This window comes from Dermacentor variabilis, chromosome 3 (genome assembly GCF_050947875.1).
Source record: "Dermacentor variabilis isolate Ectoservices chromosome 3, ASM5094787v1, whole genome shotgun sequence".
Lineage (NCBI taxonomy): Eukaryota > Metazoa > Arthropoda > Arachnida > Ixodida > Ixodidae > Dermacentor > Dermacentor variabilis.
In genome coordinates this window covers 43,620,929-43,644,201 of record NC_134570.1, presented here as the reverse complement: position 1 = coordinate 43,644,201, position 23,273 = coordinate 43,620,929, and the positions used below count along the sequence as shown (strand labels likewise).

General features: G+C 51.8%; 1 protein-coding gene across 1 annotated transcript in view; it reads right to left on the bottom strand.

The window, feature by feature from the left end:
* Positions 1–19,746, bottom strand: part of LOC142575474 (uncharacterized) — a 369,458-nt gene extending 349,712 nt beyond the window's left edge. Inside the window, exon 1 of the mRNA XM_075684869.1 lies at positions 19,072–19,746. The gene's annotated coding sequence lies outside the window, so the exon portion shown is untranslated. The remainder of the gene's footprint in view (positions 1–19,071) is intronic.
* Between the last annotated feature and the right edge of the window lie 3,527 nt (positions 19,747–23,273).

Genomic DNA, 23,273 nt, shown 5'->3' with positions numbered 1-23,273 from the left:
AATGAGTAAATGGAACGCAATCAGTTGAAAAAGAAAAAGGAAATTTCATTCGGCTTTCTGTCTTCATAGGGACGCGGGTCACCCTCCGATGAATACGACGATAAATACGACGTGAATACATCCTCCGATGAATACGACGAGCGAGCGAAACATTCCTCCGTCACTGAGCGAACCGAATGAAGGGCGAGCTCATATCGAAGACTCGCGTTCTCTAAAAACGAGCTTTTGTCCGCGAAATTCTTTCTTTCCTCCAGCCCGGACCGGTCACATACCACGCCCGGTAAATGAACTTCCAACTGTCGGGCAATCGGCGCACACGGAGGGCGTTAACCTCCCGAAACGAAAACGCACTGCCCCGAAGGACGCCGTTAACGGGAAGGAATGCCTTTCGCTGTCGTCCTCCAACTGAACAGGGCGGCGAAAGCGAGCCCAGCGTGAAGCCGGAAACTGGAAAGTGAAGACCTGACCAGTTGACGGGCGCGCAGTTCAGTTCGCGAGAGGTGGGGGAGGGGTTACGCGCATACCTCCAACGCAGCGTGTCACTGCGGAGCGACCAGCAACGCTATGTCCCCGTGAATGCATAGACTGTCGGGTAAGAGATATGCGTCCACGGAATGGGAGAGGCGGTGTACAATATGTAAGTGCGAACAATGATTTGAAGCCACTCAAACATTCTAGCAGGTATATATATATATATATATATATATATATATATATATATATATATTCTAATGAAGGCCAGACCCCGGCCGAAGCGTCAATAAACCGCTTCACACGCGCGTGTACTTCACTGTATATATATATATATATATATATATATATATATATATATACTAAGCACACGCAAGTGCACCGCAAAAGCGGCGCCACGTTCTCTCTTGCGAAGCATGTACGGCAGGACGCGAAACAAACTGAAGCAACGTGAGACTTAAAGAAAGTGACGCCGTCCTTCACTTGGCACCCGCGCAATGTTATCAAAGAAAGAAAGGAAGAAAGAAAGCTGCGCACGTAAAGCGAGAAATAACGACAACAACGCAGCTATGACAATCATTTAGCGCCGTCTGAACGTGACCATCAAAACGAAAACGGCATGTCATGGAGCACGCCAAGGATAGAAACAACAGCCAGCCGCATTACACACGACCAGAATTGGCCTTGACAGGCGCGCAGTGTTGACCACGATCTTCTCTCTCTCTCTCTCTCTCTTGGTTATTACTTCTTTTTATCAAAGCGGGCTTCGTAATCGATGAAGAGGACCCCCTACCGCCGAAAGCGATCGGCGGGATAGGGGCGTGACAGGCAACATTGATCCACGCCGGTATAAACATTCGGCGCGATGGCAGGCGTATTTGCATACATGTGCACACAAGCACTCGAGAACACGACGAACCAAGGGCAGACATGCCGTTTCGGCGAACGATGAAGGCAGGAAGAACAATATCGTATTTCTTGCTTCCAAATCCTTTCTATTCCCTCGAGCGTCCTCACCTCTCCCCATCACTCCCTCCCCACATTTCCACGACCTCCCTCTGCCGATCCATGCCAACGTTCAAACAAGGTGACAGACACGGTGCCGAAGTGGAAGTACCGTCACGATTCGATTTCCCGAGCGCACAGGTACATACGCAACTACGAAACAGGCGGCACAACCGCAAAGACAAAAGCAGGCGGAGGGACAGGCATCCAATAACACCCTCGCCCGCCCGCCCGCTCGCCGAATGTGCATCGTGTCCTCTTCCTCCGGTCTCGGAACAAACCTCGCGCGCCGAAGACAAACCCCTCGGAACGAAGAAGAGTCGAGATGACAAGACACGAAGACCAAGGTGGTCGTGAGTGAGTGAGTGAGACGAGGAGGTGGGGGTGGCGCGGCGCTGCCTACCTGCCGAGAAAAGTGAGAGAGAGGGGACAAGGGGTGGCAAGCGAGACAGGCCAACAGTCTAAGGTGGTGTTGGGCATACACGCGCAGCGAAATAGAAACAGTGGCCGTAACCCAACCTGCGCATCTCTCTTCAGACCTCCGCCTCCTCTCCCCCTTCCCAGTCGCTCGAACCCCACATTCCCCCCCCCCCCCCCCCCGCCATTCCTCCGCAGTTTCCATTCCACTGTCTTCGTGACTAGGCTTTCTTTCAATCTCTCTCTCTCTCTCTGTCTCTGCGCTGTTCAGATTGCCTTCCGGGGGCCCTGCCTCGACTTGTGAGGATACAACCACTCTCTCTCTCTCTCTCTCGCTCGTTTTCGACAGGGAGGGGAGATGTCTGCCATTTGACGACGCTCCTGCCGTCGGTTGCGTGCTGCGCTTTCTACGTTCGCTGTCACGGTCGCGCCGCGCGGAAACCGTGCGAGAGAGGAGGAGATGGGGCGAACGAAGCCTCTGGAAAAGCCGAGCCCTTCTTACGCAGGACGCTCCTCGGCGCGTCGCCCTCGTCCGCCCATTCACCCCCTCCTCTTCCCCGCGCTCCTCCTCTCCCTCTTCCTTCCAACAATCGCTTCCGTTGCGTAAAGAAGGAAAGGAAAGAAAAGAAAAGGAACAAAGCTGCGAGGGAAGCGTGGAGGAAAGAGTTCGTGCTCAGCTCACGATCCCTGTCAGGTCCGATCACGACGCCGGTGCCTCGGATCTTTCATTTCCTCTCCTCTTCTCCGACAACGCTGCTGCTGCTGCTGCTGCTGCGACTTCGCCGTTGTGGCGCATAGCAGATACTACGAGAGCCCCGCCGACGGTCAAAAAGAAAATAGCGTAAGAACTGGGAAGGAGGCAGAAAAGACAACGTCGCCGAGCTGTACGGCAGCTCTATATAGTAGACCTCTGCGGGAAGCAAAATAAATAACGAAAAAAAAAAACGCGGACGTCGCTTACCGCGCTCTCGCGAGTGCACGCACGCGTATGCGCTGCGCCCGACGCAGTGTCGTTGTCCTCAACGAAAAAAAAAAAAAAAACTCGCATAGCGCCAAGAACCGCTGCGTTTGCGCGCGTACTCGCGGCCACTGGGCGGTTCATTGGCCACGAAGACAGGCAGCAGGCGTTGAGGTTCCGAAATGCGGCAAGCCGTGGGCTCCCGCGTCGATAATTCGCCAGACCCCGAACTGTCTCCCCGATTTTTTTGCGCAACACCGACTCTGCCGACTTTCGCAGTCACACTCATTCGTCATCATCATTATCATATTTTTGTTGACTTGCCGGACGAAGGCTGTCGTTCCCAGCGATCTCCAGTTACTACTGTCCCCAATCAACAAACTCTGTTGTAGACTTGAAACTTTCATCAACCTCCTTCACTACGGCTAGTTATCTCCCGCTCCCAACCGAGCGTTCCTTGGCGCCCATTCTGTAGATCCAATATAGGCGACCGGTTACCTGCTCCATGCATTAGGTGGCCTACCTAACTACATTATATTTTTTTGTTAATCTCAACTGAAATATTGGCTATTGCCATTTGTTCTTTATTCTACGCTGCTGTCGTTCCTGTCTCTAAACGTTACACCGATCATTTTTGTTCTGTCCCTCCTTGCGCGGTCCTATGGCCCGAATAGAGAAGGAGTTGCAGAAAACACTGGTTATACACATTTTTTTTATAGATTAGGATATTAGTGAGCTTCCTTCACGAGTTAGATGTATTTGGCAAATGTGCTCCAACACAATTTTTAATCCATCTGCAGATTTCCTACTACGTGGTCTGGGTTTTCAGTAGCTATACTTGACCTATAGACCTAGATACCATTCAGAATTAGTCGCCGTCATAGTACATATACACTGTTACCTGATTGGTGACTGCATAGCTGATCCCACGGTGGTAGTATCGTGGCGACGCCGTGTATTGATGCTTAGAAGATGGCCGCTAGTTCGATTTCCTGCAGTCACGGGAGCTTCACTATGTTACAGAGAAAATTACATGCAAAGGGCGTCAGTGCATGGATACTTTTGTGGGGACTGAGGACAAAGAAGTGGCGGATATTAATATTGACTGTAGCTTTCTCCAATTAAAGAAAACAAATGTCTTTGACCTTGGCCCATCAAAACCGATCACTCAAGACGGCGAGGCCGGGAGTGCGTCCATCACGTGATGATAAACGGAAGTCGGGCTTTCGTTGCGTAACGAGCGAGCATTAGCAGCTGACGTGTGCCTTCGACATCAAAACACATTGGGCATCACTGGAATGCAATCGCATAAGCTCGAAATCAATATATGTTATCGAAAGCATGCACCGCTGGCTTAGGCTATACTTTTGCGCGCAGAACAAACCCAAAGCATTACGGTATTAATATATTTAGCTGCGCATGCGTCACGGACGAAGAAGGTCGACGGCCTTTGAGACACCCAGTGCACTGTCCCGTCACCCGCTCCCGTCTCACAGCAGCGGGCGGTGCAAGGAAAGCCGAGAGACATCGCACTCGAAGTTTATCGAGTTTCCTCGAACACTTCTGAGTTTCGGTAGTACGTCTTGTTGAGTCGTAGCACAACCAAGCGTGAGGCGCGAAACAATGCGAAGACACAGGATGACGTCGGAATGTTCCGTGCAAACAACACACGGGTCCCGGAGACGAGACACGTACGCGGAAGCGACATCGTCACGCACACATTCTCTCGGCCTCTCAATGGCTTTCGGGTTGTTACGTCCACTCGCAAGCGCTAGAATTAATAACGGACGACCGAGCCCCGTTCGGCGAGCCGCTTAGACGGTGTACATGTTTACCCTACGGACTACATATACGGAGGGTCCCGGCTAGAACAAAAGCGCTCTAGGAGCGCGGAGTGGTCACCGAACATGACCGCAGCAAGAAGAAGAAAATAAACATCAAGAACGAAGTTTAAAAAGAAAACAATGGAAAAGAAAAGACGTAATGAAACGCAGAGAGGATAAAGAAGCAATAAAATACACTAAAATACGGCCAAACCCCCCCAAGAGAAAGCAAAAGAAGCCGCTCTGCCAAAAGCGCGCCGCGCCGCCAAGGCGGCAACGAACTGGAATCGCAAGCTGCCTGCCGGAAGTGCTCCGAGAAACAAATGGACACACGCAGGGATCTCACCCCCCCCCCCTTCTTCTCCTTCACCCTTTCGCCATGTATCGCCCTCTCCCTCATTCTCCCACCGGTGGTGCTGCTGCAGCCACCATAGTATTCAGTTTGACGTCCTTGCCGTCCTGTTCCCTTTCTCGTTTTTCTTTCTTTTCTTTTTCAAGGAGTTCGGCGGGGGGGGGGGGGAGGGGGTTCGATCAGCTCGCGGGAGGTAGGCATGGGGATGTTGGTGGCGCGTGGCCGTTCGAGACCGACCAGTACAGAAGGAACCGGGCAGGAACACGAAGATGGCGTGCGGTAGAAGAAGCAGGGAGGCGAACGTTTTTTTTTTTTTTTTTTTTTGGGGGGGGGCGAGGGGGATGGGCAGGGATTCTCTTCGAGTCCGCCAATCATTCCGCCCGGACAACAACCACTATCCCATATAACAAATGAGCACCTGTAGGCCAGGGCTGACTTTCGGACCGCCAAGGCCTCTGCTGCCGCTCGCTAGCGGTGCAACCTCTGGGTTCCTGCGTTCGCACGAAAAAGTATCGGGCCGGTCCGAAACCGAAGAGAGGCAAAAGTGTGTGTGTGTGTGTGATAGAGAGAGAGAGAGAGAGAGAGAGAGAGAGAGAGAGAGAGAGAGAGAGAGAGAGCGTGCCCTTGCGAAGAAGGAAGGGTGTACGCCCCACCCCGGCTAGAAAGGGTGCGCGCGCACGCACGCAGAAGTTGCGCGCAAACGGGGCCGACCCGCGTGCTTTGCGCATCGGCCAACTCTGGGACTACCCGCGCGGCGGTGGGACGGCCTGCACGATCACGGCGCGTCCTGCGCGAAGGGGGTATCATCGTCTTCCCGCGCCGGCTCGCTCGCAGAGGGAAGAGACGAGACGACACCCCGAGCAAGCCATGCGGTCACGGCAATTAACTATCGCGAGGGTCGGACGTGCGACCGAAGAAGACGCGGCTAGGGAACGAAAGAGCGAAGAAGAAACACACGCAAAAAAAAAAAAAAAGAAAGTGGAAAAAAAAGAAAAGAAAACGGAAAGATGGGAGAAAATCGCGTGCTTTCTGACTGTGTATAGTGAGGGCAGATCCGGATGTAGTAAGCATACTCTCGTGGGGCTGCCTGACTTCTCTTCCTGGATACAAACTCGGATCTCGCAGTGAACACCGGAACATCGCCCTCCCCCCCCTCCCCCCCCCCGGGGATCGTCATAGTACATGTACTACGTGCCTAGCTTGGCCACCGAAGCGGCTTCCGCTAGTCCGAGCGCCTTAGTTTTCAGCTTGAACATTTTCTGCGACATATCGAGGCTTAACTCTTGCGAAGTCCTTAGAATCTAATGCCAAGACGCAACATCTGTAACAGTGTTTAAGATTAAATTGAAATAGTTTTTATTTGATGTATAGTTCTTTCTTCCGTCTTTCTTGATTTGTTATTTTAGGTCTTATGGAATTTTCTTTTGTATTTTCCCATTTACTAACGTTTCGAAGCTAACGCACGCTGTATTTATTTTCATATGGTCACTCTACCAGGAGGTCCCGCCTACCTTTCTTGAACCATGGGTCCTCCTACTGTACGTGACTTTTTTGTCTAAATATTTCATGTAATATCCTGAAATAAATATGAAATTTGAAAATCCGATATCTGAGATAGTCTGGCTAAGTTTAGGGCGGAAGTTTCGTAGTGTAACTAAAAACGTTTAAGTGGCAAGGACAGATGGAATGCAACGCAACGTAAAACTGCCTATAAGCGAGCAAACGTGCACCATGTAACGCCGGCCAAACAAGCAGGCGCTGTGCGCGCGAATGTGTCGCGAATGCGTCGCGAATGCGTCGCGAATGCGTAGCATGAACAGATGGTTCATAGTGCTGCAAGTGCTACTGCGCTGTGCGGTGACAGTATGCGGCGACAGCGACCGACTGTGATTGTATGTCTGTGCTCATTTCTTTCTTTATCTCTACTTTGTTATCGCTTTGCCTCCCCCTCCCCTCTTTCCCCAGCGTGGGGTAACAAACCGGATCTTCCCCTCTGGTTAATCTCCCTGCCTTTCCCCTTTCCCCTGTCTCTCTCTCTGTTCGCCATCAGTTGACTTGCTCGGGGTAGTTGTGCGTTCGCTTAACCGTCACCCCTGGGGGCAAATGTAAACGCGGCCAGCAAAGGGAGCAACGATCCAAAGGTGACGTCCCAACTCTGCGAGGTAAGTTAATGGTAACAATTCCGAAAGTATAAGCTTCCGGAAATGTGCGCTTCGTGTAAATGAAAACACGATGGCCGATTTGCCCAAGAAAAATCTGAGGATCATGATCGAGCAACTGCGCGTGTTACCGACTTTATTCTCTATTCATGCTTACTTCGTTCATTTCCGAAAAAAAAGAGAGAGAAGAAACTCGTCTGGAACCCCATCAGAGATGAAACATAACAGAGAAAACAGATTGCACCACCCGAGTCGCCTGAATCGTCATTACGGCCGGAACGTGTGTATATAGGAAGGAAAATGGATTGAACCCGAGTAGCGATTACTAGCTCCGGGGAAAAGAAATAACAGCAACAAAATAATAAAACGAAAGGCGAAGCTGAGCGGCAGAAGAGACACAAGTTTGACAGCAAAAGCGACTTCTTTGTGACCTCCGGAATATCCCGGTTTACCTTCTCAAGAAACATGCTCGCGATCCACGAAGGCTCTTTCTTTATTCCTTGTTTAGTTCATTTGCTGCCTCGCCGAAGAGCGGGTCGAACCGCTCCCTCCTTTTGGGAACCACATTTTCACTCTTTCCATTACTTCGCTCCACGTTGCGCGTTCAATTCTCTCCGCTTCCCCTTGCAAAGCCGGTAGTCCTCCTCAACAAGAAAGCTCGCGCCGCGAACACACACACACACACACACACACACACACACACACACACACACACACACACACACACACACACACACACACACACACACACACACACACACACACACACACACACACACACACACACACACACACGCACGCACGCACGCACGCACAAACACCACACAACGGCGGAAGGACCAAACGCGAAGCGAGCCAGTTTTTTTTCTCCGCCCCAAGTTCAAGCGCACACATTCCATGGGCTTACGCGCGAGCGCATTGAGGACTCGAGCCAAGCGAAAGCGAGCGTGTACTCAGACTGCAAAACGCAGAGGGAGGGGAAAGGGGGAATAAAAAAAAAAGAAAGGAAGCTCACGAAAATATGTAACCGCAACATACGCAATGGCAGAAAGTATTTGCAAAGAAAGAAACTGCAGAGAAAGTTGAGGCAGAGAGAGAGGCAGATGGCCGGGAAACGCGTTCGTAAACGGAAGAGGAACAGAAAGAAAGAAAGAATTTGCGAAGACGGAGTGAGAGAGAGAGAGCTTGCGGTCAGGTTGTAAAACTCGGACCGATAGGAAATGCCGGAATGCCTGCAAGCGAGATCAAACATAATCGGCCGGTCGAGTAAAAGAGGGAGGATGAATAGGAGAGAAAGAGAGTGCCGGCGTGGATCGGGCCATACGGCTAACGACTTCGGCTTCGCGCTCGGCTAGGCCGGCGGCGAAGTAGCCCAACTCGGCTACGCCCGTGGCTGCGACGACCGCGCCGAATGAAAACAGCTGCGCAACAATGCGCCGGCCGATATTTCTCAACGCAAGTCGCTGATCTTTCGTTGCTCGCCGATACCGTGCCACTGGTCGCCGACGGCTCGACGAAGCCCCTGCTCCACGCCAGAGGCATTCTTGCGCGCATCCGATTCGATTACATCGCATCATTATTCGCGATGACCATTAGAAGGAAATGTTGAATCGGTCCGTAGGCTTGTAGGTTACGCTAACTCCATTTTTTTTCCTGCGTGTCTTTGGCGAAGACGCAACATCATCCAGTAGAGGAGAAAGATGATTGATGATGTTGTTGATGATGATGATAATGATGATGAAGCCTCAATTAATGGCACAAACCCTGATACATGAAACCGTGGGCCGGTCTGGTCGTTTTCTTTTTTTAATTTTTTTTTAACAGGTCTAACGCAGTCACATACGTCACTCCTTGCGTTGTCGGAAGAATTTTCGAGTTTAACGTAGTGAAGTTGGGAATAAGTTTCGCCGGCAACAGTGCCACCGGAGAACGTAGAATCGCAGTGTTGTTGTTCGTGTTCTTGTTCCCGAGTGAAATGGCGCAACCACTCTGGGGGATCGGCCATGAGTCGGGCGGTGAAGAAATTGTTAGCATTCTTTTTTTTTAATAATTTAGAGTGAAATGAATTAAGTATCTTGCAAATGGGATTTAAGGTGTCTACTGTTACAAGTATGAATAATCAATTATCTAGATATTTTGTGAATTTTGTGAACATTATAAGTATTTAGAAGAATTCTAACGTGCAATTCTTTTTGTCTCACGCAGAAAGGTGTTGTTGTTGTAGTTGCTGCTGTTGTTCGTTTCGTCTTCTGACATTGTGGCTCATACCCACTATTGGAGCACTGTCTAAGATTCAGGTGGATTAGGCTTCATGAATATCGAAATTAAATTTCACTTCAAAATTTGCGAAAGCTGGTAAATTCGATGTGACGGACGCAAGAAAATAAATGACGCAGCATGAATTTGAACGCGTGCAAAAAATAACAATGAGAAAGGATGCAGGTCTAAATTGGGCAATCACTTGGAATGAATAATAAATTCCTGGACGGCGGCGCAAACGTCCATTTGACTGTACTATATGTGGAGGCTGATCAAGGCACATCCCCTAGCGGCGAATAAAGTTATATATTGGAGCCATATGCAGTACCTTTACCCACAGTGTGTAATCCCACCGGGATTATCTTGAATATCGCAGTGGCCCTTGGTGGAAAAACGAAAATGGAGGAAATGCGTAATCCTTGCCCGCTAATGAGTCTCACTACGTAGGCGGTCGTCTCCCACGGTCTTCTCTCCTAAACCTTGCCGCTCATGACTGAACATGACAGCCTACACGAGAAGGAGTAAAGACGAATTTGAATGCCGACAGCAAGAATAACAACAACAAATAAAGTGTTCAAAAATTTGAGGAAGTTGCGCTTGTTCTAAGACAATTTTCTTGCTAAATTTTTGGCACATTAGGTTACCTTACATTCCACTGATTGTGGCGGAAATATTTCCGTTTGGTTTCTAGCCACAACAAAATATATAGAATACAAAAATATATAATTTACAACAAATATATAGAAACCAAACCAAACGAAATCATTGGTGATTGAGTAGTACAATGCGCAACCAAACCTAACAAAACAAGACAAAGATATATACATACTGCTTTACTTGATGGCTCGCACGGAAACTGCACGTTTACGCAGCGGGTAAACAATAGACGGATGCCAATTTACTCGCGAAGAAACAATGCGAGGCAGGTCCTTAGGAAAATGTGCGTGGCTGTGCAACAAGGCGGGCCTTGAAGAAGGAAAACGAGAGGGGGGGGGGGGAGAGAAGCAAAAGTAAGAAAAGACGATGGAAGCACCGGCGTTAACATGTAGCCAACGCGGCAGGACGCTGCGCGTACAGGGGCATTTTAGCGGGCCACCTTCTCGTTTTCCGCTGATCGTGGAACCTCTCTTTCTTTCTTTTTTCAAAATCTCGTTGGCTCTTTTGGGTAAACGGTAAGAACCGATGCTACGGTCGGAGTTCCCTCTTTTTGGAGCAAACTTGACTCGGCCTCGGTACCTTTGTGCTAGCCAAGTCGAAGGCGCAGGCGGCCTACACCTCACCTTGCCCCTACTCCCAACCTCGACCACCCCACTGAGCACCCCCCCCCCCCCTCTCCCTTCAGAGGCAGGAGTCACGGCGCCAAAGCCGCCCGCCCCCTCGGCCGATCCGGCCTGCAGGTAAAAAAGGAGCAGTCCGCCAGCACCATGCGCTGAGCGAAGACTTGCCACCCGCACGCGTGAATTATGATACTTGTGTGTAGCACGCTCCTGGGGGGCTACTCTTCCTTGGCGGTGGCTTCCCTCTGAAGCTGCCGAGGAAGAAGGCCCCACAACGGAAGGAATAGCTGCTGCACGCAGGGAAAGAATGCGCTGGTGCGTGTGTGTGCTTAAAGATAAAGTTTGTATGCGCGCGTTTGTGCGTACGTGTATGTATGTGTGTTCGCCTGTGTATGTATGTGTTCACCTGTGTGTGAGCGTGCGTGTATGTGTTTAGAGGAGAGAGAGAGCTACTGTGCGCGTGGATGTCTGTTCTCGCGGGTTTGTGCGTGCGCGTTTGTGAGTGTGCATTCACGTGTGTATGTAAGTATTCGCGTGTGTGTGTGTGCGTGTGTGTGTGCGTGCCTGTGTGCTTGCGCATGCGTATATGAGTCTGTACGTCCTTGCGGACGTGCTTTGCGCCCAGCCTGCCTTCCTGTCCGTTTTCCTGGGCGCTTTTCCGTGGCACAGCTGTATACCACGACCAAACCGAAGCACCCAAAGGTAAACGCGAAATTTCGACAAAAAAGCAACAAACAGAACTCCCTCCTCCCCAGTCTGCTGCAGGACCACCTTTCTGCTGCTCCCCGGCAGACAAGAATCCCGGAAATTCGGCCAGCACGGCCGAGGAGACGGCGCTCTCACGTGACCGGACCACAATGCGCTTTTGGGAGCGCTGGTGGAAACGCCGCGCCACATTTAGCGGTGCGAACGACCGTGGAACGGCCTTGCCACGAGCTAGGGTGAGAGGGCACCGTCGGGCCGATGCTCGTGTTGAATAGAGGCTTCCGTTCAATTCGAACGACGTTTCTTTTTTTCGCTACGCGCAAGCATATATCATTCCATCTAACTTAACAAGCACTCTGATCGGTTATAGTTGGTATAAATCCTTATCTTTGGGTGTACAGTGCAAGTGTATAGTGACACAGACAACAGAAGAGCAGCACTTGTGTTCGTACTGTTCCACAGATGCCAAAATAGCGTAGATTTTCGTTCGTAAGAGCTAAATGCCATTGGTAGTCTGCCTTTGTTAATGATACGTCTAAAATCATGATTGGCTGTCACCTGCTCTTACGAACAGTTCCGGCATAGCAATTTCCTCACGAACACGCGCTCCGTTGTCCGTGTCCCCTATTTGTGCTACCCAAAAGTAAGGATCCGCTAGTACGTTCTTCTTCCATAGCTCGTCACGGCTATTACTGATTAGATATTATTAATTACCCATTACACCGAAGGCACTCGTCATTTATCGATCGGGTTTAACCCACCCGAAAGATACAACACCTGGGCTGTGAGACACGCGCCAGAGTGGAGGGCTTCGAATTCATTTTACGAAAATACTTGAAGTTCTATTGAAAGTTGGGCGAGTCGCTGTTGGAACAGCGCGAAAAGGCAGGGCGCGAAGAAGGAGAAGAAGAATGGCAGGACGACGTAAAAATTATATGACGCGCACGCAATACGCGGTGCATCAGCGTTGAGAGTTTTAGGTTAGGGGACGCAAGTGGCTTGCGTGAGCAAGAACTAGGCCCCACGGTACTGCGCATGCTCAGACACCTACGTGTGGATCTGCGCATGCGCAGTACCGTGGCCCCTAGTTCTTGCGTACGCAAGCCGCTTGCGTCGCCTAACCTAAAGCTATCCAGTGTTTCTACCTCGTATACCATCCCGCTGTCGCATAACGGGCGGCCGCTCCAACCACGGGAGTCAAACCCGTGACCTCGACGGCTCAGCGGCAGCGCGGCGAAGCCAGCCGAGACACCGCGGCTCGCATGCAGGACAACGTGTGTACAGTAGTAGGCCCACGACCTTCAGAAAACTCGGCTCCTTATCCTGAGCTCCCCTTTCTTCCGCATCCTTCGCGGTTCGTCCATTGTCCCGGCTCAGCGGGACCTCCGTGCACGCATCCAGCAACAGCGTGCATGCAGCGTGGCGCAGCACGACGATCGAAAGCATAAAGAAATCCGCACGACCGGTCAAGTTCGATCGCGTACAAACATCCGACTGGAAATAGCGGTAGCGAGCGCGTGCTTGGTGTGTATATACTTACTTATGGTGCAGCCAAAACGAGAATCGAGCTCTCCGCGTCTAACGTTTTCCTCAAACCAGCTGCCGAGGCTTCTGTGGGACAACGCACGCGAGCGCGCTTTTTTTTCCCCAGAGGCAAATGAGAGTGGTTGAACGCGGGGTGAGCAAACGGCTGTCTCTCGAATGACGTGTATAATGCGGAATGATGATAGCCATCAGGAGGAGGTCGGAATGTATAAACTCACCCCCCCCCCTCTCTCTCTCTCTCTCTCTCTCTCTCTCTCTCTCTCTCTCTCTCTCTCTCTCTCTCCATGCACGTTTCTTGGCGAACTGTCATCGGCATTGCCTCCAAGCAATCTGTCGCCGACCTTGCGCGATTACAGGAGTCCCCGTACAACAATGGCTCTCGAATATTCCGCCTCGCGCTTAAGAATTTCTCCTCAATGTCTTGTAAAACAAATCGAACAAACTTCAAACTTACAGATGAAAGGTGAGAAAGAAGAAGCGTCGTTTTGGCTTCAAATTAGAGCAAGTGTACGCACGTAATTGGAAAATGTCATTTCTGTCTTTCCTCTTACAGGATAAAACCACTGAATGTCACACGCGTAAAGAAAAAAAAAAAGAATCGATAACAACACGCTCTAGTGGATCGTGATACGCGCTTGAAAGGAGCACGAACGCCCCGTGCAGGACTATTTTAATGCAACGATTTTAAGCTGTTCCATTTATACCGTCGAAGTCGCTCTATATACAGATGCAAGCATGCAGTTCTCTTTCTCGCAAGGACTCTCATACTTCACATCAACGGTTAGAGGTTTGCCCACATGAAACCGTTATTTCACCAGCGGGAAATCCCCGCCCACCTTAAGCACGGCGGCTGATTAGGGCAGCAAACGCATAGTAACTGGAGCGACACTTCAATACTGGTGAGGCGCCTCATCAATGGGCGCAGCCGGTTTCGCAAATGCACTTACTCACACAACCCCGCACTCCGAATGAGAGTACGTCGAACGTAAGTCTGTCAACGCACGGCAAAGAATCCAAAACAACGATTCCGCGTCACAACGACTCGCACGACAACAAAACACGCCGCTTAAACGGCGCCGTCGTCGACAGCTGCAGGCATGTGGCCCGCGTTGCGAAACAACCTTGTGTGTGTGTGTGTGTGTGTGTGTATACACGCGCAGCCAGTCTACGCACGAAGGCATCATATCTGGGACGGAGGCCCAGGGCGACTCATTCACGCGTGCGCCCGTCGAGCTGTAACGCAAGACTTTCGATCACGTGGGAGGGGTGCGCTTCGGGCTGCAGGAATTTCGGCGACTGACGGGGACCCGATGCATGAGTCGCCTGCCGCTGGCCTCTCATTAATTAGGCGTGCCCCGGAGCCGTGACGCAACGACAATTTCGAAGCATCGACGGATCGACCTGCGGAAATGAGGTCTCGAGCGGAAGTCCCACAGTGCAAGCCCGAGAACAAGGGACCTAATTCACCGAGCGTTTCGTTAGGCAATTCTATTTGTCACTGGCTGGACGCATTCACCAATAATATGTCTCACATGGCGATAGGTTAGCATCAGCCCGGCCGTGCAAACAATTTTAGCGTAAGAACTTTCTTGCGACTACGGGCCTAGTTATTCGCGGGCCGAACTGTGCACGAAGCTTTTTGTTCGCAAGTTATCTCTGCAATTGGCTGGTAGCATTCGCTTTTAATATGCCCGGCGTCAGGGATGGCTGGAATGCTCTCTTACGAAGAATTCTCGCGTAAGAGGTTTGCGTGAATACGGGTCCGGAAGAGCTTTGTGCGTATACCTTAGATCTCAGTAATCAACAGTTGTCGAACAAGGGAGGAATGTTGCTGGAGCCAATGTTTAGACAAGGGCAGTTGTCTTCGTCAGGGCAGCTACGTTTTGTTTTGGAGGTAAGGAACACAGGCTCCTATTAGAAACGCGACTCCAGGGTCAATAGCTGAGTTAACAGCTGCCTTGACAGCCGATCACCAAAGAGGCAACGCAGTTAAGTACTAACGATCGGCCGTCGGAGGAGTGCGCTATCTTAAAGCCATGGCGGAAAACTTTCGCTGTAACTAATAGTCAAGCGTTTTCAAGATTTCAAGGTTCATCTACAGAAAATCCCCTGACAAGAGATAATGAAACCTGGAACACACAACAGAAAGAAGCCACCTTATACGTCTCCTGTTGAGACAACCAGCGGCTGTGTTCACTTTGTCGATCACTTTGTTTGCCCGTGTATGCGGTAAGAGACCGAATTTACGAAGCTCCTTGTTCGTAAGGGGCTGCCTGACACTGGTCGGCCGCTCTCGCTAAACCATTTTATTGGGTAGAATGACATGCCCGCGCCTTTTCACAGGAGCAGTTCTGGCGTACGAACAGCTTTTAAGGTACGTCCGGTGTTATTAAAAGAAAGAGGAAAAAAAAAAAGGCTTCACTGTTAATATTTCTGATGCCCGTCCAAGGGCCCTGCAGTCCACTTAGTACCACACTGGGGCCGTGCTGCGTAACGATTGTTTTCTTTTTCACTTCTTTTGCCCTTAGTCATTGGGTCGAGGGATGCCACGGCCGGTAGCGGCCAATCGTTGCTACGGATGATAAGAATAGAATCGATGGAAAAGAATCTTTACATAACACCGACCCCTGCCTATACAAACTAAAATTGGCTCATACCTCCCGCAACCTTCGCGCTTCCAGCGTGACACGGCATAAATGTGCTACGTCACTCTTTCCGTCTGATCGTACGTCTGTTTCTGAAAGCGGTTCGAAGCAGACGACGGAACTCGCGCACGCGCGTACCACCAATAGTCACCGCAAACGGACCTGCGAACCGTGCGGCGCGCCGCAAAAGAAAAGCGTTTCGGTGGACCTCCGCAGCAGCAAAGCGTGAACTTAGCGCAAGGACTCTCGCCCGTCGGGGGAAGAGAACTAACGGGAACGGGGCACCTATAACGCCGCCGTGGCCGCGCGGCCGAGCCGTGCCTGCCGGCTGCCATTGTCTCGGCTCCTGAAGAGGTGGGGGTGAGCCGAGAAAGCGAAGAGCAGAAGCAAAAGCGGCCGTGGCCAACAGCCTAGTCTAGCCTAGCCTGGCCGGCCTCGCTCCGTACCCACCCTGCACGCGTGTGCTGCGAGCAGCCGGCTTCTCGAGAGAAGCGGCGATGCATATTGAGCGTGGCTGGCGCCCCCTGGCGGCAACGGTCGTCGCGGCGCGGGGAACTTTCATCGACGCCGCCGTCGTAGTCGTCGTCGTTGACTGGGAAAGGAAACGGGGACAAGAGTCGGAAGCAAAACGTGCTCGTTTCGTGGCAGCTGTGTGCGCGCGGGTGTGCGAAGGCACGCGCAATGTGGCAAGTGTACCGTCATATTGGGCGCGCGAATGTGCCTGGTCGTGCTCTAAACCAAATCGGAACGATTTCTGCTTTCCAATGAGTCGGAATTGAAGTGGACCCGGAAGTGCTGTTTGGAATCGGCTATAGACCACCGTAGGCGCTAGCTGAACGGGGCGTCGAGGATAGTCATACGTCGTGGACGCACTGAGATAGTAATCGCCGCTGGGGCAGTCCTCTCGCCAGCAAACGCTGTAAAAGTCGCAGTAATCGAGCAGCTTCGGTACATGCGAGCTACGTATATGCAACGTACTACTAAGGTGGTTCGTACAATCCGTTTTAACGTTGCGTTACGGGGCAGCCAGAATCCTCCCTCCTACATTCGTACAATGCTAGAGCGTAACACCCGACCAAAATTAACCAGTCATGTACATCTCTGCACGCAATCTCTTGGGTTCTTTTGGACATTCCGAGGACTTGCTTTGCACTTGGAAGCCTATCCGGGGCGAACGGCAATTTCCGACAGTGAAGAAGAGATGACACGCGTGTTTCTATACAAGGTTCTCGGGGGGGGGGGGGGGGCAGACGTGGGTTTGCGCATAGCCATAACTGACACCGCGTCCTCACTGAGCGATACGTCCAAGAAAAGAAACGCCACCGCATAGGTGACGCAATATGTCGAATGCCCACTGATTTTAGTTCCCGGTGCACCTCCGTCACGCCCCCCTATGCCTCCTACTCGAAAGCGAAGTGATGACGCAAGCAGCCGGAGGCCTACCTTTTTGCCTACGTGATTTGTCAACGACGGCCGCGGGAGCGGGTAAGGGTCATAAAGGCCAGAGTGGACGGACGCATCACGTAACGTAACGCAACTGCAACGCAACCGCCGTAGATATATGCGCCGACGAGAATCTATGACGCGAACCGCGTGGGCCAAACGCTTGTAACGTGTTCGGGCCGCATAAGCTATGCCACATATGTCCCGAGCCACATGCATGTAGCTTACGTGGCCACCTCCGCACGTTGCCTAACGCGCACGCGTTCCTGCACCACAGAACCGGCGAATATTCGACGCCAGCTGCCTGCATAATCAGTTAGATATGCGCGTCACATATCCTCGACACGAAGAGGCGTTTATGTCTTAGTTGCCCTGCCGCTCTCCTAAATCACGTGCAACAGTTAAAAAAAAAAAAAAAACCCTTGGACGCATTATAACGTGCGTTAGGCTCGTTTATATATGAAAGAACTACGAAGCGACTGCACCGCGGCTGACTGCACAGGTAAAACTGCAAATAAGTATTCCAGCGCTTTGACTTCGAACCACTGCGCATAGCTCTGAAACGGACGGCTCGTTTTTTCTTTCCCCTCACGGATATCCGCATCAAGGCTGCGGCCAATAACGTCAACGGCTCTTATCACGGCAAGTGAACCGAGTAATCACGCATGACGGAAGGAACGTTTTTACACCGGCCGCCGAACGTCATATATAAAGTGGCCATAACCCGAAGAAAGCACGTATATTGCGACTCCTCCTCCAATCTCCGAACGCAGGCCTGTGTTGCGCTTCGGACGACCGTTACACGCCGAATACAAAGTAGGCTGCCGGCCGAGGTGGCGTTAGAAAGCCCTTTCGTCCGCCGCACCTCATCGAAGACTGCACTTCGTTAAATAAGAAAGCCGGCAGTGCTGAATCCCAATGCCTCGCCGCGCAGTACATCCCGGTCTGAGCGACCAGAAGCCCAGCTCCCTCCAACAAGCAAACTACAAGCTGTAGCAGTTTCAAAATTGCTTCACCTTCTTCCAGTTTGTTGTAGGCGAACAGGTCACCGCGAAGCCAAGTACGGAGATCAGAATCTATTCAAGAGAGCCAGCCCGTCGGGATCTTTCGTTTTTTTTTTCTTTGCTTGCTCGACCTTAGAGTATGCGACGCCCAAGAACAACGTCGACCATAGCTGTGCTGTCACCGGTTTTATCGTGCAAAAAAAAAAAAAAAAGTTGTTGAAGGCACATCAGCGCAGATTGAAGTCGCGTCTAGTGCGGACCACCTGTCGAGTCTGGCGCCTACAGCGCGGCTTTAGCGTGGTCTGGGAGAGGCGCGGCAGCGACCTTTGGCGATTTCAACCTATATATGGTCACGCCAAACGACACGCTGCGGCAGAACGCGCCAGCGCTTTCGTTTATGTACCTCGTAAAACTGCTTGGCAAGTCTAATGGCAGGCAAAGCCATCTCGCTTGCAATCTTCGTTCGCTAAAGTAGTGCATGGGTCGCAAACCTATCTTATAAAACCACGACGAGGTTTAAGTTACTCTCTGGTTAAACATTTAACCTTACAACAGCAACTGTTAGACGAATCAGAGAGAGCTTCTTAAAACAAATCGCGAATGTCAGTCAATTCTCCCTCGATCTCGAACGATGAAGTACAGTGTTCTTCCATCGCAGCGAAAACGTTCCAGTGGTCAACTCGCCCGACCCACTCTTGTCGAGACCGAACCTCAACGTCACTGCGACGAACACTGATGCAGAAAATAACAGCAAAGTGCAAGGAGGGGAGAATTTCAGTCCGGCTCGACGCGGCGTTCTCTGTTCGTCGCGAGCCTGTGTAATATACCCGAGTCTGTATTGTGTTGGGCGGGCCGACCACCGCACGGCCGACGTGTTCCTTCAGGCGTGTAACAGAAGGGAGGCAGCCACCACAGGCGAGACACGGTCGAGAAAGAAAGTAATCATAATAATGCTAATAACGGAACACAGTTCGGTCTAAGAAGAAACGAAAGTCGCAAAGTACTCACGCTAGCCGAGCCCCGGCCTGGGCCAACGTCGAAGTCGACGGTGAGGAGGAAGACGAGGCTGGAAGCACCAACAGCAGGCACAACTCCGGCGGCGGCCGCCGGTCGATGAAAAAAATCCGGGGAAGGCGACGAACGACGAAGCTCTCGATCTCAATCCCCCCTCCCGCTAAAACTTCCTCGGCGAGTCCGCGCCGGCGCGAACTCTCAGCAGGAAGAGAGCACGGGCTTATACGAACCCGAAAACGAAGCCCAAAAAAACTAAACACCGGTTGCACGCCACAGAGACTCGAAAACTTCAAGCGGCGTCGTGGTCACGGGCGGCTCGGAGCAGAACGGAGGACGAACGGTCCAGTTTCCCGCGCACAAGATCGGCAAACGGTTAACGAATACACCCTTCCTTGGCAGTGGACGAGAAACGCAGCGGCGGACCTGATAATCCGCCGTCGGCGGCAGTAGCGGGCAGTGTCGGTCGGAACGGTCCGCCAGCGGGCATAAACCACGCGGCACCGGGCCACGCACCGGTCCAGGAAGAGCTTCAGCAGCCGGCGCGGTGTCGTTCAGCAGCGCCCGAGCAACGGCTGCCGCGTCGCGGTTGGCCTGCGTGCCATGGCTCCGGCTGGTGCAGCGGCGGCGAGAGCGCACCGACTGTTTGTGGAGCGACTCCTTCGACGGACTCCTTGGCCTCTTCGGCCGGCTGGGAGCGAACAGACCGCTTTCCCTGCAGGGGAGGGCGAGAAGGGGGGACGCGTAGCGTGGGGGGGGGGGGGTGAAGGTGTGCGGAGGGGGGTGAAACCGGTTCCCCTGTGCGAGCGTGACGTAACGGCGGCGGCGTCGGTGGCTGCGGCAGAAGGCAAGACGCATAGCGCATGCAGATGGCAGTGTAGGCAGTGCAGGCATCACCGCGGGCCTGGACCGCGCCGTCCTTCCGTGCCCGCACGCCCACCGCCGTCGCGTCAAAGGATGCGCGGCGTCCGCGTCCGGGACACCGGTGTGTGTTTGCGTGTCGTTCCTTTTCCAGTCTATGCGGGCCGCATAGCTGCGTGTTCGGAAAGGCGGCGTGCATAATAGCATCTCCGCATCTCTGGAGTCTGAAGAGCATCGCGGCTCTTTTCGTGTATGAGAAGCGGTGGGTGAGCGGATGATTACTCCGCTAAATGTGGGCCCGGCATAGCGTAATAAAAGATTGTATTATCCTATTCCGTTTTCTTTTCGTGCTTCGTCGGTTGTCTGAGCGGGAGTAGGCCCGCGTCATCCCCAGGATCGACCGGTCGTGGTGCTGTGGACGAGCAGAAAGGAGTGGAATCGAGCGAAAGGAATCGCACGTAAGAACAACCTTGGATTCTCACCCGATGTACGGAATTCCGCAGACGAGCGTGATGCGGCCGATTCACAACCAATGGCGCCTCTAGTTTGCGTCGTGCTCGTGCGCGGCATGATTCGGCGGCACCGAGCCCCACGTCGTAAGCGTCCACGAAGTCTTCTCCCTCCCGTGATTTCATCTTAAGGGCACTCCAACGAATGAACTGCCCCTTTTCGTTCACGTTCATCTAGTTTCGCATTCTCTGTGGGGGCGAGCTCTCGCTGATACTAGGATCCCCATGCCGGCGCCATCAATACCGAGCGTAAACACCTTAGCTATATCTACTAAACTGAGTGTACCGGAGGTCAAATCAATCAAGAAACGGGCATCGGAACTAACCAATGAAGATGTTCCGACTCTCAGTTGGACACAGAGTGCTGCGTTCTTTATCAGCTAAGGACGTGCACGAGTGAATGTTCGATCGCTGCACTCGGGCATACATTGATCTCAGTGGTACAACAAAAGAAAGTGACATAAAATACGCTATCAAAGAGACGATGAGCAAAACGAGAACAAAGTAAAAGCGGAAGCCAACGTTCCGACAAGTGAACTTGTCTTTTTTCAAGCGAGAGAGAAAGAACAGCTGGGAAAGTCAACGTCATAGACCTGTCTAAAGCGGTAAATGTCGTTTATCGAATCACATCGACATAAAAATATTCTCTGTACAACGGTGGGAGGCATATGCGACAAACTACCCGTCACTTTCGCAATGAGGTAGCAGATGTGGTTTTGGGGACGTGCGGCGTTAATTATTACGAGGGTGCAGATTCGCATTTCACGGATTCTGCAGCTCATTTGCGCCAGCGGACCTCGGATCTACAAAGCGGTTCGAGAGCGCGGTTTGCAATGGGTTGGCGACGGCCATTTATGAACAGTCGCCGAGTCATTAGCGAAAGCGCTCGACCAATGTCAGATGAGCCGTTCGAGAGAAAGAACTTTTGCGAATTCGACCACAAATCTTGCCTTTCCTCCCAAAACAATGCCAAGATGTTCGTTACTGCTGGAAGCAGTTCGCGGAAGCTTCGTTATGTGCGATCATCAGCGCTGCTTTTTTTTTTTTTTCGGAGTCCGTGAATGGTCGTGCGGATGAGACAAGGAAGTCCAGCGCGTAAAGGAACGAGAAGAATCCGGAACGTACCAGAAGTTTGTCTTCTGCTCGTGTTTAGGATCGATTTATCACCGAAGCAGACGATAAGTAATTATACCGCTTCCCAGACACGCGGGGGCAACTGCACTTGTCTTCCGCATGTCGAAGCAAGGAACGCATTTCTATTTGCCCCCTCGGCCGACGTGCAAGAGAAGCAGAGCGCGGTTCATTCATTCACCACCAGGGAACGCATATCTTCATCGGAGAGCGAGCGCCCTCTGGCCGCTCTTTCTTATGCACGGTGGGAGCTCATTACGACGCGGACGGAAGAAGCTTGCGTGGAGCAGGTTTGTTTTTGGGTGTGGTGGTGGTAGTGGTTGGAGGTGCTGGTAGGTGACGGTAGTGGCGTTTGGTTCAGGCGGCCGTGGCCAGATGGAGAGATGCAAACATGCCGTGAAGCGCATTAATTTCGATGGCTGTACGTACCCCGGCAGTTCCAGCGAGCTGCGACGACGCTCCTTCCTTGATGGTTTTTCTTCGCTGGCGCTTCGCTAAACGGCTTCCGTGGCGTCCCAGGACATCAATCCTGCGTGTGATGGAAGACAACACGAAGCAACAGGGTGCTCGGAAGGCAAGGCACATAACAACGCTCAACTCGCAACAAAATATTTCGCTAGAGAAACGCACCGATGAAAGTGTACACAGTCGATGGCGCTCACGGACTTGCCGAGGTATGTGGCAAGAGAAAAAAAATTCATAAAACGAACTGCAAACAGGGGCGTTCGTTTACTGATTTATGGAGAACCACTACAGCAGGCCGTGTCCAAGTTCAGACCGTGAGTGCAAGGTGCGAAGCCAGGAGCTGTCTTCCTCTTTTCTCGTTCTAACGTTGTGTCTGCGCTGCCGCTGATGTTCTCCGGTAACCAAAGAATTAAAACGAGGACGTAGAACAGGGTACTTCCAATAGATGCAAAGGCGTGCCAAGTCAATCTTGTAAAGTTAATAGCTATGCCGATTATGTTATAATTTTCCTATGTGCTGACTACCGGGCGATTAGTGTTCCAGAGATGCGCTCAATTCACGACAGTCAAGCTATCTCGGACTCAACATTACGGCCACAATGAAACCATTAAGTATGGAAAGCCATCTACCAAGGAGTAAATTTTTTGTTACGATGTAACTAAGCTGGGACACTCAGTCAACAACAAGCGCACAGGGTCAACCATGCTGTAACCTGGACGCCACTGTATGCCCGGACTTGTCCACATAGTGCCACGTTCGGCGATTAATACCGGTGTCACACGACCACTGTCGATGGCGACCAAGCCCGATCCGGATCGCCATTCTAAACTGCGATTGGCTCTCTCGCGCAGCTTGCGCAAAGGAGCCAATCACGACCGAGAAATTCGATCCGGATCGCCCTTGATCGCGATCAAAAGTGTGCCGTGTGACACCCGTATAAGAGGCGGCGTACAGTATAGAACAATGGCTCGACGCTCGAGAATTGCCTCGGTGCCAGTGAAACTTGCTAACGCCGGTTGCATCTTGACTGAACGCGCGAAAGCAAAATTGAAAAGCCAGGACAGCGACAGGATACAAAACATGCTAATTTCGAGGAGCTATCCTCACGCGGACAAAAGACGGCCACTGTATGCCCCCATACTTAAACGCGGAACGAAACTATCAAGCCTATCAATATCTCTTACATGGGAGCATTTCCTCGTCGACTGGCGCTCGGGATACCATGATTCATGA